Source organism: Aotus nancymaae, unplaced genomic scaffold (assembly GCF_030222135.1).
Source record: "Aotus nancymaae isolate 86718 unplaced genomic scaffold, 86718_ANA_hifiasm-v0.15.2.pri h1tg000138l, whole genome shotgun sequence".
Lineage (NCBI taxonomy): Eukaryota > Metazoa > Chordata > Mammalia > Primates > Aotidae > Aotus > Aotus nancymaae.
This window is the reverse complement of record NW_026988553.1, coordinates 1177088-1193538: the sequence shown is the minus strand read 5'-3', so window position 1 is coordinate 1193538 and position 16451 is coordinate 1177088. Positions and strand designations below refer to the sequence as shown.

General features: G+C 36.0%; 1 protein-coding gene and 1 non-coding gene across 4 annotated transcripts in view; both read left to right on the top strand.

Moving 5' to 3' along the window:
- Positions 1-16451, top strand: part of GABRA3 (gamma-aminobutyric acid type A receptor subunit alpha3) — a 240400-nt gene that overhangs the window by 160360 nt on the left and 63589 nt on the right. The gene's annotated exons all lie outside the window — the stretch shown is intronic.
- On the top strand, positions 652-757 carry LOC135272849 (U6 spliceosomal RNA). The gene has a single exon (XR_010340813.1). It is a non-coding gene; the product is annotated as a U6 spliceosomal RNA (small nuclear RNA).

Below are 16451 nucleotides of genomic sequence, written 5' to 3'. Positions count from 1 at the left end.
CAGGTTGAGGAGAGCAAAGGGTAAAGCAAAGCAAAGGATTAGCTGCCTTGAAATCAAATTGAATGAATGGGAAGATGATGATAATTGGGCCCTTTATTCTAGTCTGAATTTGACAAGAAAGTCAAGTTTGATGACATTAGAGTCTATGTAGAATGCCCTTGTGCTTATTTTGATTTACAGAATAGAGGAAGTACAGAAGTACAGAGGTATGATGAAGCCATTGGTTTCCTACACAATAGCACCTTGAATCCAGGAAGGTGGGCCTGGAGGGAGACCTAGGCTCAAAATGGAAAAATAAAAGCCTGCCTGGTTTTACAGCCCCACAATTGATTCACCTTGTGACCTTTCTCATGTCACAAAGTGTCCGCTTTCTCTAGTCTGATAATAACGTAGCTGTTGCCAAATTGAATAAAATCTGTAGAACACTTAGAATTTTTCAGAAAGTGTTATTCTGTAGCACCCCTATTATTATTTTGACCCTCAGGAATCTTATCTGGAGTCCATGGGAAAACTACAGAAGGACAGCTTCCTACTAAAATCGGACCAAGCATTGCATGGGTGTGTAACTAGGGCAGTTTAGAAAGAAGCCTTGCTTTGCCTCATCTTGGGACCTCAGAACAATCATAAAAATACAAGCAAAAACCCATTACCTGCTGCTTACTTCAGCAACACGATACTAAAATTGGAACAACGCATAGATAATTAGCAGAGCCCAGCCCAAGATGATACACACATTTATAAAATATTTTCTATTATTCAGGTATGGATATTTAGAGAACTTCATCTTTATTAATGGCATCATATTTGTTTATGAGGATATAGATAAATGTGTTCATTGTATACAAATGTTGCATAATATATAATACAGTAAAAAAGTCCTGTTGACTATCTGACTATGAAGGAGATATATTTATTGAATTTAAGTAGATTTTATCTTATTGACTTAAAACACTGATTCAGCACATTCACGAGTGCTTATTGTGTTTAAGGTTCTGGGATATCTGCTGAGCTACAGAGATAAATAAGATCATGCTCTTGATGACTACAGTTAAAAAGACCTGTGCAAGATAGCTGCACTATAATATAAAATTCCTGAAATGGATGTGCAAAATGTGATAGAATCACAGGAGAAGTCACATCCAAAATGACATGGGTTATCAAAGAAAGCTGCAAAAGGAGGTGATGTATAGTTTATACCTTGAATCTTGAAGGAAGTGTAGGTGACTATCAAAAAATGAGAGACAGGGCTGAGGTAGAGGAGAGTTTCCAGGCAGAAGAAACACTGTACACAAAGACATGTATTCGTGAATTGACTTCATACATCAGAAAATCTATGCTTCTTTGTGAGACATGATAGGGGAAATAGAGAGTACTATGGGAGCATCTAGCGGGGACAGTGAAATGAGTCTGTGGGGAATAGCCACAATAAATTCCAGAGGAAATCACCTTCTGAATGATTTCTGAGACTTAAAAGATCTTTAGAAGTAAACTAAAAGACAGGGAGGAAATATTCCAGAAAGCGAGTATAGCAGGCATAAAGGCTTGAAGAGTGGGAGGAGAAGGTAGTGATGACACATTGAAGGACTAAAAGTTCAGTGTGACTGGACCAGAATACAGTGCAAGGAAACAGTCTGAGGTGGGGAGAGGGGCTTATATGCTATGTTGGCATAAAAATGATGAGGATCCATTAAAGAGTTTATTGTGGAGGAAGAAATCAAACAAATTTGCATTTAAGATAGATCACTCTGGGAGCAGTGTAGGAGGCAGTTTGGAGGAAGGCAAGGCCGAAGATCAGGTGCCTAGCTAAGAAGCTGCCACAATACTCAAATGATAATCCTAATGACAACTATGTATTGTATATACTATGTATATGTATTATACTATGTGTTGAACACCTACTATATGTTAGGTACTTTATGTAAAACATCTCTGGGCTTCACAACACTTATTTTGGCTTCAAGTTACTGCTCTTTCCACTAAATTGGGTTTTGAAGAGGAATATGGACATAAAATATGTTCAAGAGGTAGCATTGATGGCACTTGGTGCCTGATTGCAAGTGTGGGATTCAGGATGTTGTATGGCTGGTTCCTATAAGCAAATAAGTTGCCTAGGATAATGGAAGTATTAGGGGTGTATTAAAATGATGACCCAATTGTTAGCATTTCCATGGAATGAGGAGGAATAATAAGATTTTGGAACATGGCAGTGATAAAGAAAGGGGGTGGGAAATATAGCCAAATAGTGTACCTATTTGGAAGGATTTCTGCATGACAGATTAGGGATAATAATCAAGAAGTGATACAGATTATGTTTATCCTGTAGTTACAGGGAAGCATTTTTTAAAAATTTATTTATGTTTCAATTGACATATAAAATTGTATTTACTGTGTACAACATGATTTTAAGTATATATACATTGCAGGATGATTAAATCTAGCTACTTTGTAAATGCGTTACCTCACATAGTTATCCTTTTGTGATGAGAACATTTGACATCCACTGTCAGCATTGTTCAAGAATACAATATATCATCATTATTGTCAACTAGCCACCATGCTGTATAATAGATCACTTAAATTTATTACTCCTATCTAACTGTAAATATGCATCCTTGGACCAACATAATGTTTTTTTAAAAAGTGAGTGACATGATAAGATAATCTGTGATAACACTAGTTGCTGAACCCCAAAATGAGTAGCAGTTCAAACATGATAGAAGTGTATTTCTTGCTTCTTAAAGTTCAAAGCAGGTGTTCCCCATTGACAAGTGGCTCATTTCCAAGTGGTACAATACATGGTTTTCAAGATCACTGTGCTTATTTGTATTAAGTCAGTAGAAGAAGAAATAACATGACAGGTTGTATATGGGAGGTATTTATAGACCAGGCCTTGAGTGGCATACTCATTTCTACTGACATTAGTTTAACTAGAATGAGGTCACATGGACATGGTGGGAAAAGAAACATTACCAAGTAAAAGAGAAAGTGGATTTGGTGAACATTTGGCAAGTGTTTGCCAATCCCAGTTTTTTAAAAATTAAAATCTCTGGCTGCACTCTGGAAGATAAATAGGCAGAAGTACTAGTTAGCAGACCTGTTCATAGTCCAGAAAGAATGACAGAGGTCTAAGAAAAGGCAGTGAGAAGTTAGAGTGGAAGAAGAAGGGCAAGTATGATATGAGAGAGCTTTTCAATGGAATTTGATGTTCAATTGGATAGAGGGTATTGAGGAGAAAGGTGCATTGAGAATGTCCCTGACATACTCTCCCTGGATAATGAGTGAATTGTGGTGCCATTAACAACAGCAACAACAACAACAACAACAACAACAAGAACAGCAAACTCATTATAGGAGAAGAAGGAGAGAATTTGGAGAGGAAGGGATAGAGAGTTTACATGTCTTGGGGATTTGCTATATGCCATACACTGTGCTAATTGCTTCATATGTATTTGTTTCATTTAATCCTCAAAGCAACGTTCATGTGTATGTACTACAGAAGCATAATATAGCACTGTTGTTACTTCTTCGTGTTCTGTGGACTGTTTTTGTTTTTATTGTTAATATCCCCATTTTTACAGTTGGTAAACTGAAGTTTTAACAGAGCAAAGTCATACCACCAATAAGTGCAGAGCTCGTATATAGAGACCCAAGTCATTCTGTTCATGAAAAATCTTTTTTTCTCTTTTACATCACATCATTTCCTCTAATAAGGGAAGGTGTGAGCTATCAATTTTAAATAACGAATCTGAGGTGGACATGACAAGCTGCAGTTGGAAAGGCAGGTCTGGAACTCAGGAAACCGTTGACGCAATGGGATTTTGTAAAATTGAATACATTGCACAAAATGTCACCTACGTGTTATGTTACACAGTAATAGTGTCCTATATTTAGCTCAAAGGAAATAGGCACTGGTTTCTCCATGTTGAATCATTAAGAGGAAAGTGGTGCTCTGAACCAATTAAGTGAGGGTTACTATTATATTAAGACCATGATGCCTTCCTTTATTTTTGATTGTATGACTGAGTCAGTTTTATGTGCTTTGAATGTTCCAAAGGCAAACTACTTGAAGTCTAAATTCTGCATGTCAGGAACCCTCTTCCCACAAACTTCATCAGTAAAATTATTCACTTCCTTATTTAGATGCAAATAGCTTGCACTTGTGTTTTCATTATAGACTCTGCCTCTGAAATAGCCAGGAACCAGGGAAAGAATTTGGGCCAGAATGTTAGTTGTATAGGACTTAATGTAATCAGATCAACGAAGCATTGATAGCTTGTTTCACACAGTCTTTTTTGTAATGGCTTTTGCTCTAGGGGATTCCACCTGTAGTTCCTTATTCATTTAAGCTAGCCACTGACTCACAGAGCCACACTTAGTGAATCTCACTCTAATGAACAGAAGTAAGAGCATAGAAGAGATGGAGTGGTTCATTTAGACTCTGAGAAAGCTTACAATGAGGTGAGAGGGAAATAATAGTGTAAGTCCTCAGTCAATCCCAAATTACTCTGTGCACTTCATGCAGGGACATCAACTTCTGCTCTCAAAGAGCTCATATCTTAGGAGGAAAGACAGGGCACACCATCCACCGTACTATAAGGCATAATGGAAGTTTCACACAAAGCTAACAGTGAAGTCCTATGAACTAAAAGTTACAGGGTTCACTGAGACTTGGGGGCATGGACCCAGATGTGTGGCAGGGCTTCACAGGGGAACTAACATTTGAGCTGGAAGGTGAGAAGGAAAAAAAGTATTCCTGAGAAGTTTCCTCACATTTATTCCATTTTTGCCAGTTTCATGTGGAAATCAGGGCCTTGAAATAACAAGGACTGCCTTTATTTTCCAAGAAAGAAACTGGTCTCCAGGCAAATTGAGTCTGTTGAAAAGTTTATTCTAAGAGAGGAATTTACAGATCAACATAAGAGTCTCTCTTATTCCAAAGAACCCAGCTATTTCAGATGTTACCCCTAGACAGAGTAGAAACTCTGTGTTGGGTGGACTAAACATAAGAGAAGGAATTAAGAGCCATGGGTGCGAGTCCCAACTTTGGCACAAATCAGCAGTGTAACTATGGGCAAGGCATTTCTCCCCTCTGGGTCTCAGTTTCTTTTTTGGGGACATATTGCTGAAAATACCTGCTCTGCCTATCTCACAGAAATATTTAGTAAATCAGGAAACAGCTGTCAACCATCTGCTATATGCCAATTACCATACCAGGGATGGAATTACAATGATAAACAGGCTACTCTCTCAAGTTGCTCATGGTCCTGTGCAGAAGACAGAGAGGTAAACATACATTAATAATCGTATGTGGTAAGGTCTAAGACTGTTGTTCAAAATGCTCTTAGATTGCTGTGAGCTGGAGGAAACCACATAACTTGTAGGTCACAGACAAAGCATCATGGAAGAGGAAATATTTGAGAAAAGATTTGAAGGAAATATGTTGTGCATATAAAAAGGAAAGGGTAGTCCAGGCAGGAAAAAATTCCAGACACATGAGAGTTTTGTTTTGTAAAATCATAAGTTTTTACAAATGGCTGAAGAATGGGGGAAAGTGTGTCAGAAAATGAGGTTGAAGCTACACCTCTGAGATAATTGTTAAAACTCAGATGTGCTCCCTCTTAAGGCTAAATGGAGCAGTGAAGTGGTGGCCCTCCTTCCTGTGTACTGAGCCTCTAGTCTATACCTTGAGGATTTAATGGGACACCTCAGACAACTGGCATTCTTGTGACTAATGTGCTGCTTGGTTTGGGTGTTTGGTGGTGGTACATTTCAAGTGACTCACGCTGTACTGATAATAGCTATTAATGATTTATTATTCTTTCTTTTTCACCATAAATCCCAAATCCTGCCCTTTACTCCATTATTATAGAAATAGCCATCCTGGCACTTCAACCACTCCTGAAGCAGTGTTTTTGTCCTTAGAGAGAACATTCGAGAAGGACTAATTGACAGATTGCTTTCAGTAGGGCTCATACTGATCTCCAGAGCCACTTGTCTCCTACAAAGTTCAAACTGTTCCCTCCTACATTATACTTAACACATTGATAGCCTCACTGAACAACCAGTACATATATTCAATAAACTTTAGATTTTTAACTTTTAGGGTTCTAGTTAGTGTGGGAACCTTTTTTCTCTAACCTTATTTATTAATTTTCCTATTTTATGCCCTTATTTTAAAAATAATCAGTATTCTATGTGCAAAAATCTAAGAATGATTTGATTTTTTTTGTGGGGCAGTTAATTTAGATGACTCATTTTCATTCAGTTAATTTTGCAGATTTTTAAATTCTTTAATTGAGATATAACTTGCAAATTTTAAAGTATACAAATGTTATGTGTATAGCTCCACAGTATTCTGGGTAAGGAATATGTGCTCGACTAGAGGTTGCTGCATTAGAAAGGTAAAGTAATGGAGAAGTAGCTTGTGATAACCAGAACCTCACTTTCCAGAAGTGTCACTCTCCCTGGGTTGAAGGCAAATGGCCACTGTCTTAATCCATTTGAACTCTTACAATAAAACACCTTAGACTGGGAAATTTATTACTTCTCGCTGTTCTTGATGTCAGGAAGTCCATGATCAAGACTCCAGTACACTCAGTGTCTAAAGGATAGCTCTCTGCTTCAAATATGCCAACTTTTTGCTGTGTCCTTACATGGCAGAAGAGACTAATATTTTCCTTTAGACCACTTTTATACGGACAATAATCCCATTCAAGAGAACAGAGCCCTCATGACCTAATAACTTCCCTAATGCCCACCACTTAATACTATCACATTAGCATTTATGTTAAAATTTCAACATTTGAATTTCAGGGGGATACAAACATTCAGACCATAGCAGGCACTGAGGACATGGATGTAATAGTTTCTGAGTTGGAAAATTTTCTCATTGGGTTAGTGTGTTGGGTGTATTTGCATCTAAAAGCAAATGACTTACATGTGGTATTCAATCTAGTTCAGGAGATAAAACATCTGTACCCCCCCAATATCCTTAATATGCCAAGCACTTTATAAGAAATGCAAACTAAATACTGGCTTTTGTATCGATGGTATAATAAAATGTTGAAAATCAAATCATATGGTAAGAATAATCTCTGTTATATTTGCTTGTTTTGAAAATATACTTAGGTATTTCCAAAAAGATGAAATAGGGCACCAAATAGCCAAGTCACTAATTTGTCTCAATTCCAAAGTTATAGAAAAGAAATTGTTTAACATGTGACTTTTAGTCAATAGCAGTGATTTTGGACCCAATGAGATGGCATAGCATAATTGCTGGACCAAATGTTTCAAATGACCATATACAGTCTATGGTTTACCCTTTGCTTCATTTCCCCTCCCTACTTTGAGATTCTGATACATATAGCTTCTGCTTGAGGTGTGTGCAGAGTCGGTGGAAAGATATAAACCCAGTATGCTGAATCTCAGTCTTTAGACTTCTTGTCTTTCCTAGATACTTTCACTCCCCTTTGTAGTATCATCAAGTCTTAGGGCTTCAGTTAGCATCTGCAAGGTGTTAGCTAACAAGGCACAGAGAACTGAAGTAACTTACACATAGCTACTACTACAAGCTGGGTTCATGGTGGACCTGGGTTTTAAATTTGGCAGTCTGGCTTTGGAATCCATGCTCCATTCTGAATTAATAAATAAAAATAACAAGTATTTATGTTGTACAACAGGATGTCTTGATATATTTATATACTGTGGAACAGCTAAATCAAGCTAATTTTCATATGCATTACCTCACATCTCAATTTTTGTGATGAGAACACTTAAATTCTGCTCTCTTAGCAATTTTTAACTATATAAAGCACTGTTATTAACTGTAGTCACCATGTTGTACAATAGATCTCTTGAATTTAATCTTCCCATGTAACTGAAGTTTTATACACTTTGATCAACATCTCCTCAATTCTCCCACTTCCTGGCCACTATTCTACTTTCTCTTTCTATGAGTCTAACTTTTTTTTTTTTTTTTTTTTTTGGGACGGAGTTTCGCTTCTTGTTACCCAGGCTGGACTGCAATGGCGCGATCTCAGCTCACCGCAACCTCCGCCTCCTGGGTTCAGGCAATTCTCCTGCCTCAGCCTCCTGAGCAGCTGGGATTACAGGCACACGCCACCGTGCCCAGCTAATTTTTCGTATTTTTAGTAGAGACGGGGTTTCAGCATGTTGACCAGGATGGTCTCGATCTCTTGACCTCGTGCTCCACCCGCCTCAGCCTCCCAAAGTGCTGTCTAACTTTTATACACTCCATATATAAATGAGATCATAGAGTTTTTGTCTTTCTGTGCCTGGCTTATTTTGCTTAGGATAATGTCCTTCATGTTGTCACAAATGGCAGGATTTCCTTTTCTTCTAAAGGTAAGTAGTATTTTATTGTGTATGTATACCACATCTTTTTATCCATTCATCTACCAATGAATGCTTAAGTTATTCCATATCTTGGCTATTGTGAATAATACTGAAATAAACATGAAAATGCAGTTATCACTTCAACCTACTGATTTCATTTCCTTTGGATGATGTACACACAGTAATGGGATTGCTGGGTTATATGGTATTTCTATTTTTAATTTTTGAGGAACCTCCATACTGTTTTTTATAATGGCCGTGTGAAAAAGTTCTCTTTTCTCCACATTCTTGCCAATACCTATCTTTTGTCTTTTTATAATAGCCATCCTAACAGGTGTGAGGTAATATCTGATTGTGGTTTTGATTTGAATTCATCTAATGATTAATGAAGTTAAGCCCCTTTTCATACATGTATGAGAAATGTTTATTCACATCTTTTGCCTATTTTTAAAACTGGGCTGTTTTCTTGCTATTGAGTTGTTTGAATTCCTTATATGTTTTGAGTATTAACCCCTTATTTGATGGACAGTATCCCCCACAGTGTGTTCTTAGCATCTTTTACGAAAAGCAATTGACTGTAAATGTGTGGATTTATTTCTGGGCTCTCTATTCTGTTCCACTGGTCTATGTGTTTGTTTTTATGTTAGTACCATGCTGTTTTGATTACTATAGAAATAAAATAGTGTAATGCTTTGTTCTTTTGTTTTGGAAGTTAATATAATGTTTTACTGTTAAAAATTAATTTTTTAGAAAGCTTGATGGATATGTCTGTAGTGGAACTGAGAAAACTATGTTGAACAATGATATGTGCATTATAAATACTAAGTACATGAACAGGTCACTAAATAAGTCAATATCCTTTTGAGATGTCTACTTTTCATGTGGAACTAGCAATTGGAGGATAATGTGGGTTAAGGAAGACGTATGCCAGAAATATATTTTTTTCTCCTAGTGATAACAGTGAAGTTGAGCTCATATTTACAAAAGCCATTTATTCATTCAGAAATATTTATTGAATGCCTACTAAGGGCAATGCTTTGGTGGGGATGTATGTGGATATGAATATAGAAGCATGAAAAGTCAATTTACTTCTATCCTCAGTCTTGTTTACAATCTAGAGAGGAAATACTGGAACTAATGTGTGATTCTTGAATGTAGGGAAGACATTTTATAAATGGTTTTGGCAGGTTGGGGGTGGGTTCACGTATGCAATTTCAGCACTTTGGGAGGCTAAGGAGGGAAGATTGCGTGAGGCCAGGAATTTGAGACTAGGCTGGGCAGCTTTGTTCTTTTTGATTTGTTATCTTTGCTTAAAATTGCTTTCACTATTTGGGGACTTTTGTGGTTCCATACAAATTTTATGATTTCTTTCTATTTCTTTGAAAAATGTCATTGGAATTTTGATAAGGATCGCATTGAATCTGTAGATCACTTCGGGTAGTATCGATAAATTAACAATATGAATTCTTTCAATCCATGAAAACAAGATGATTTTCCATTTATTTGTTTCTTATTCAATTTCTTTTATCGATGTTTAGTGTATAGATCTTTAATCTCTGAAAATGTTAAATTTATTGTTAAGCATATTTTTTGTAACTATAGTGAATTGGATTATTTCCTTGATTTATTTTATAAATAGTGTGTAGAAATGTTACTGATTTTTGCATGTTGATTTTGTATCTTGCAACTGAGTTCATTTATTAGTTCTGACAGTTGTTTGTTGGGGTGTTTAGGATTTTCAATATATGTAATCATGTGATATGCAGACAAAGACAATTTAATGTCTTCCTTTCCTATTTACATGTCTTTTATTTATTTCCCTTGCCTAATTTCTCTAGCTAGAAAACCCCAACAACTCTGCCAAAAGGCTCCTAAATTTGATAAGTGAATTCAGTAGTTTCAGGATACAAAATCCACATACAAAAATCAGTAGCATTTTCATATACTAGTAATGATCAAGCTGAGAAACAAGTCAAGAATGCAAGCTCATTTAGAATAGCTACAAAAATATGTACATAGGAATATGTTTAACCAGGAGCGTGAAAGATCTCTACAAGGAAAACTACAAAAAACCAATGAAAGAAATTGGAAATGACACAAAGAAATGGGAAAACATCCCATGCTCATGCATTGAAAGAATCAAAATTGTTAAAATGACCGCACTACTCAAAGCAATCTGAAGATTCAGTGCATTTCCTACTCAAAATACCAATATCATTTTTCACAGAATTAGAAACAATAATCTTAAAATTAATATAGAACCACCAAAGAGCACAAAGAGTTGAAGCAATCCTAAAAAAAAAACAAAGCTGAAGGCATCACATTACCTGGCTTCAAATTATTCTACAAGGCTACAGAAACCCAAACCACTTGGTATTTGTATAGAAGTAGACAAATAAATCAATGGAAAAAAAAATAGAGAATCCAGAAGTAAAGCCTCATACCTACAGCCAACCAATCTTTGAAAAAAATCAACAGAAACATACACTGAGGAAAGGACATCCTATTCAATAAATGATACTGGGAAAGTTGGGTTGCAATATGCAGAAGAATGATGGATTAAAGACGCAAATGTAAGATTTGGAACTATTAAAATACTAGGAGAAAATCTAGGAAAACTCTTCTGGTCATTGGCTTTGGCAAAGAATTTATGACTAAGATCTCAAAAGGAAATGAAATGAAAACAGGAATAGACAAATGGGATTTAATTAAACGAAAAATACTTTTGCACAGCAAAAGAAATAATCAACAAAGTGAATAAACAATCTGCAGAATGGGAGAACGTATTTGCAAACTATGCATCCAACCAATAAATGATATGCTTAGTTAAACAAATCAATAAGGAAAACAAAAATAACCCCATTAAAAAGTGGGCAAAGGGCAAGAACTGACATTTTTCAAAAGAAGCCATACAAATGGTCAATGAACATATGACAAAATGCCCAACATTACTAGTTATCAGTGACATGCAGATTAAAACCACAGTGAGATATCATTTTCCACCAGTCAGAATAGCTGTTACTGAAATACAAAAATAAAAACAGATGTTGACAAGGATGCAGAGAAAAGATAATGCTTATACACTGTTGGGAACATGAATTAGCATAACTTCTATGAAAACCAATATGGAGATTTCTCAAAGAAGAAAAAACAGTAGCCCTATTTGTTTCAGCAGTCTCACTACTGGGTATCTACCCAAAGGAAAATAAATCATCGTATCAAAAAGATATTTGTACTTGGATGTTTATCACAGCACTAGTCACAATAGTAAATATATGGAAACTTCCTAAGTGTCCATCAATGGATGATTGTATAAAGAAAATGTTTTGTATATGTAATATATATATATAATGTATAATTATATAGTATATTAATTATATAATGTACATTTAATATAGTGTAATACAATATATTATATAAATATATATAATATGTAATTATATATTATATAAATATATATATGTAATATATATAACATATGACATAGATATACAATGGAACACTGTTTCTCAATAAAATAATGAAATTATGTCCTTTTCAGCAACAGGTATGGAATTGGAGGCCACTACCTTAAATGAAACAACTAAGAAACAGAAAGTCAAATATTGCATGTCATCATTTATAAGTAGGAACTAAATAATGTATACACAAGGACATAGAAAGTGGAATAACAGACATTGGAGACCTGAAAGGGCAGAAAAGTAGGAAGGGTGAGAGATGGGAAATTACTTAAATGGCACAATGTATATTATTTGAGTGGTGGTTACACTAAAAGCCCTAATTTCACCATTATGTAATATATCTGTATAACAAAATGGCACTTGTACCCACTAAATCTACAAATAAATTAATAAATGGTGAATGTAAGCACACTTTCTAAAAAGAAAAAAGAGACTCCATGCTCTTAAACACTGTACTGTAAGGCTACTATTGATTTGTTTAAAATAAGAACTTCTTGAATTTACATATAATAAAATTACATATAAAATATAAAATTTACATATAATAAAATTACATATTATACAACTGAAGTATAATTTAAATATTATAAAATTGTACAGTATTCCATTGTACAATTTCAGTTTATATGTACAATTCAATGATTTTTAGTAGATTTATAGAATTGTGCAACTATAAAAAAGATTCAAGTTTAGAACATTCTATTACCTCCAAAAACATTCCATTCTCATCCCAATGCCAGTTGATCACTAATCTACATTCTGTCTCTATAGTTGTCTTTCTTGCACATGTCATGTGAATGGATCATACAATGTGTGACATTTTGTGTCTGGCTGCTTTCACTTAGCATAACACATTTGAGATTCATCCATGTCATTGTGCATATTCCTTTTTATTGATAATTAACATTCCATTGTATAGATATGCCACAAAATAATGGACACTTGGGTTGTTTTCACCATCTGGCTATTGTGAATAAAGCTGCTGTAAACAGATCTTTATTTGGACAAGTTTTCATTTATCTTTGTTAGTGAAGAATTAGAATGAAACCACAGGGTCTTATGGTAAGCTAATGTTAAACTTTCTAAGAAACTGCCAAAATATTGTCCAAAGTGTGATTTCCACCACAATTTATGATCTATGTTTTTTTCCCAAATCCTTGTCAACATTTGAAATTGTTGGTCTTTTTTATTTTAGCCATTATAGTGTGCATGTAGTAGTATCTCATTGTAGTTTTAATTTGCATTTCCTTAAATACAAATGATGTTGAACATCTTTCCATGTGCTTATTGGCTAACAGAATATCTTATTTGATAACATATGTATATTTAAATGCTTTTCTCATTTTTATATTAGATTCTTTCTCTTCTCATTATTGAGTTGTAAGGGTTATTTATGTATTTGTTTACATTAAATTTTTAAATTATACTTTAAGTTCTGGGGTACATGTGCAGATTGTGCAGGATTGTTACATAGGTATACACTTGCCATGGTGGTTTGCTTCATCCATCCCTCTGTCACCTACATTAGGTATTTCTCCTAATGTTATCCCTCCCAAATCCCCCCACCCCCTGCTATCCTTTCCCTAGACACCCTATCCCCCCACAGGCCCCAGTGTGTGATGTTGCCCTTCCTGTGTCCATGTGTTCTCATTGTTCAACTTATGAGTGAGACCATGCAATGTCTGGTTTTCTGTGCAAGTACTTTTTTTGGGGGGGGGTTACTTTTACTGTACTTTAGGTTCTGGGGTACATGTGCAGATCATGCAGGATTGTTGCATAAGTACATACATGGCAATGTGGTTTGCTGCCTCCATACCCCCGTCACCTATATCTGGCATTTCTCCCCATGTTATCCCTCCCCAACTCCCTACCCCCTACTGTCCCTGCCCTATTGCCTCCCAACAGACCCCAGTGTGTGATGCTCCCCTCCTTGTGTCCATGTGTTCTCATTGTTCAACACCCACCTGTGAGTAAGAACATGTGGTGTTTGATTTTCTGTTCTTGTGTCAGTTTGCTGAGAATGATGGTTTCCAGATTCATCCATGTCCCTACAAAGGACACAAACTCATCGTTTTTTTATGGCTGCATAGTATTCCATGGTGTATATGTGCCACATTTTCCTTGTCCAGTCTATCATCAATGGGCATTTGGGTTGGTTCCAGGTTTTTGCTATTGGAAACAGTGCCGCAATGAACATGTGTGCAATTATAATAGAAAGATTTATAATCCTTTGGATATATACCCAGTAATGAGATTGCTGGGTCAAATGAAATTTCTATTTCTAGGTCCTTAAGGAATCTCCACACTGTCTTCCACAATGGGTGAACTAATTCACACTCCCAGCAATCGTGTAAAAGTATTCCTATTTCTCCACATCCTCTCCAGCATCTGTTGTCTCCAGATTTTTAATGATCACCATTCTAACTGGCATGAGATGCTATCTCAATGGGGTTTTGATTTGCATTTCTCTAATAATCAGTGATCATGAGCATTTTTCATATGTTTGTTGGCCTCATATATGTCTTCTTTTGAAAAGTGTCTGTTCATGTCCATCGCCCACTTTCGAATGGGTTTGTTTTTTTTTTTTCTTGTAAATCTGTTTTAGTTCTTTGTAGATTCTGGATATTAGTCCTTTGTCAGATGGTTAGATTGCAAAAATTTTTTCCCATTCTTTTGGTTGCCAGTTCACTCTAATGATTGTTTCTTTTGATGTGCAAAAGCTCTGGAGTTTAATTAGACCCCATTTGTCTATTTTGGCTTTTGTTGCCAATGCCTTTGGTGTTTTAGTCATGAAGTCCTTGCCTATGCCTATGTCCTGAATAGTTTTACCTAGGTTTTCTTCTAGGGTTTTTATGGTGTTATGTCTTATGTTTAAGTCTTTAATCCATCTGGAGTTAATTTTAGTGTAAGGTGTCAGGAAGGGGTCCAGATTCTGTTTCCTGCACATGGCTAGCCAGTTTTCCCAATACCATTTATTAAACAGGGAATCCCTTCCCCATTGCTTGTTTTTGTCAGGTTTGTCAAAGATCAGATGGTTGTAGATGTGTGGCCTGGCCTCTGAGGCCTCTGTTCTGTTCCATTGGTCTATATCTCTGTTTTGGTACCAGTATCGTGCTGTTTTGATTACTGTAGCCTTGTAGTATAGTTTGAAGTCAGGTAATGTGATGCCTCCAGCTTTGTTCTTTTTGCTTAGAATTGTCTTGGCTATGCGGCCTCTCTTTTGGTTCCATATGAAGTTTAAGGTGGTTTTTTCCAGTTCTGTGAAGAAGGTCATTGGTAACTTGATAGGGATTGCATTGAATCTATAAATTAGTTTGGGCAGTATGGCCATTTTCATGATATTGATTCTTCTTAACCATGAGCATGGCATGTTTTTCCATCTGTTTGTGTCCTCTCTTATTTCCTTGAGCAGTGGTTTGTATTTCTCCTTGAAGAGGTCCTTTGTATCCTTTGTTAGTTGTATTCCTAGGTATTTTATTGTCTTTCTAGCAATTGTGAATGGCAGTCCATTCTTGATTTGGCTCTCTTTAAGTCTGTTATCGGTGTATAGGAATGCTTGTGATTTCTGCACATTGATTTTGTTTCCTGAGACTTTGCTGAAGTTACTTATCAGTTTCAGGAGATTTTAGGCTGAGACAATGGGGTCTTCTAAATATATAATCATGTTGTCCACAAATAGAGACAATTTGATTTCCTCCTTTTCTAATTGAACATCCTTTATTTCTTTTTCTTGCCAGATTCTCTGCATCTATTGAGATAATCATGTGGGTTTTGTCTTTGGTTCTGTTTATGTGGTGGATGACATTTATAGACTTGCATGTGTTGACCCAGCCTTGCATCCCCGGAATGAAGCCTACTTGATTGTGATGGATAAGCTTTTTGATGTGCTGTTGCAATCGGTTTGCCACTATTTTATTGAAGATTTTTGCATCTATGTTCATCATGAATATTGACCTGAAGTTTTCTTTTCTTGTTGAGTCTCTGCCGGGTTTTGGTATCAGGATAATTTTGATCTCATGAAATGATTTGAGAAGGATTCCCTCTTTTTGGATTGTTTGGAATAGTTTCAGAAGGAGTGGTACCAGCTCCTTTTTGTATGTCTGGTAGAATTCAGCTGTGGACCCATCTGGACCTAGGCTTTTTTTTGGTTGGAAGGCTGTTAATTGCTGCCTCAACTTCAGCCCTTGTTATTGGTCTATTCAGGTTTTGATCTCCTTCCTGGTTTAGGCTTTGGAGGGTGCAAGTGTCCAGGAATTTATCCATTTCTTTCAGGTTTACTGGTTTATGTGCATAGAGTTGTTTGTAGTAATCTGTGATGGTAGATTGTATTTCTGTGGAATCAGTGGTGGTATACCCTTTATATTTTTTATTTCATCTATTTGATTCTTCTCTCTTTTCTCTTTTATCAGTCTGGCTAGTGGTCCGTCTATTTTGTTGATCTTTTCAAGAAACCACCTCCTGCATTTATTGATTTCTTGAAGGGCTTTTTGTGTCTCTATCTCCTTCAGTTCTGCTCTGATCTTAGTTATTTCTTGTCTTCTGCTAGTTTTGAATTTTTTGTTCTTGCTCCTCTAGCTCTTTTGATTTTGATGATAGGGTGTCAATTTTAATTCTTTCCTTGCTTCTCATGTGGGC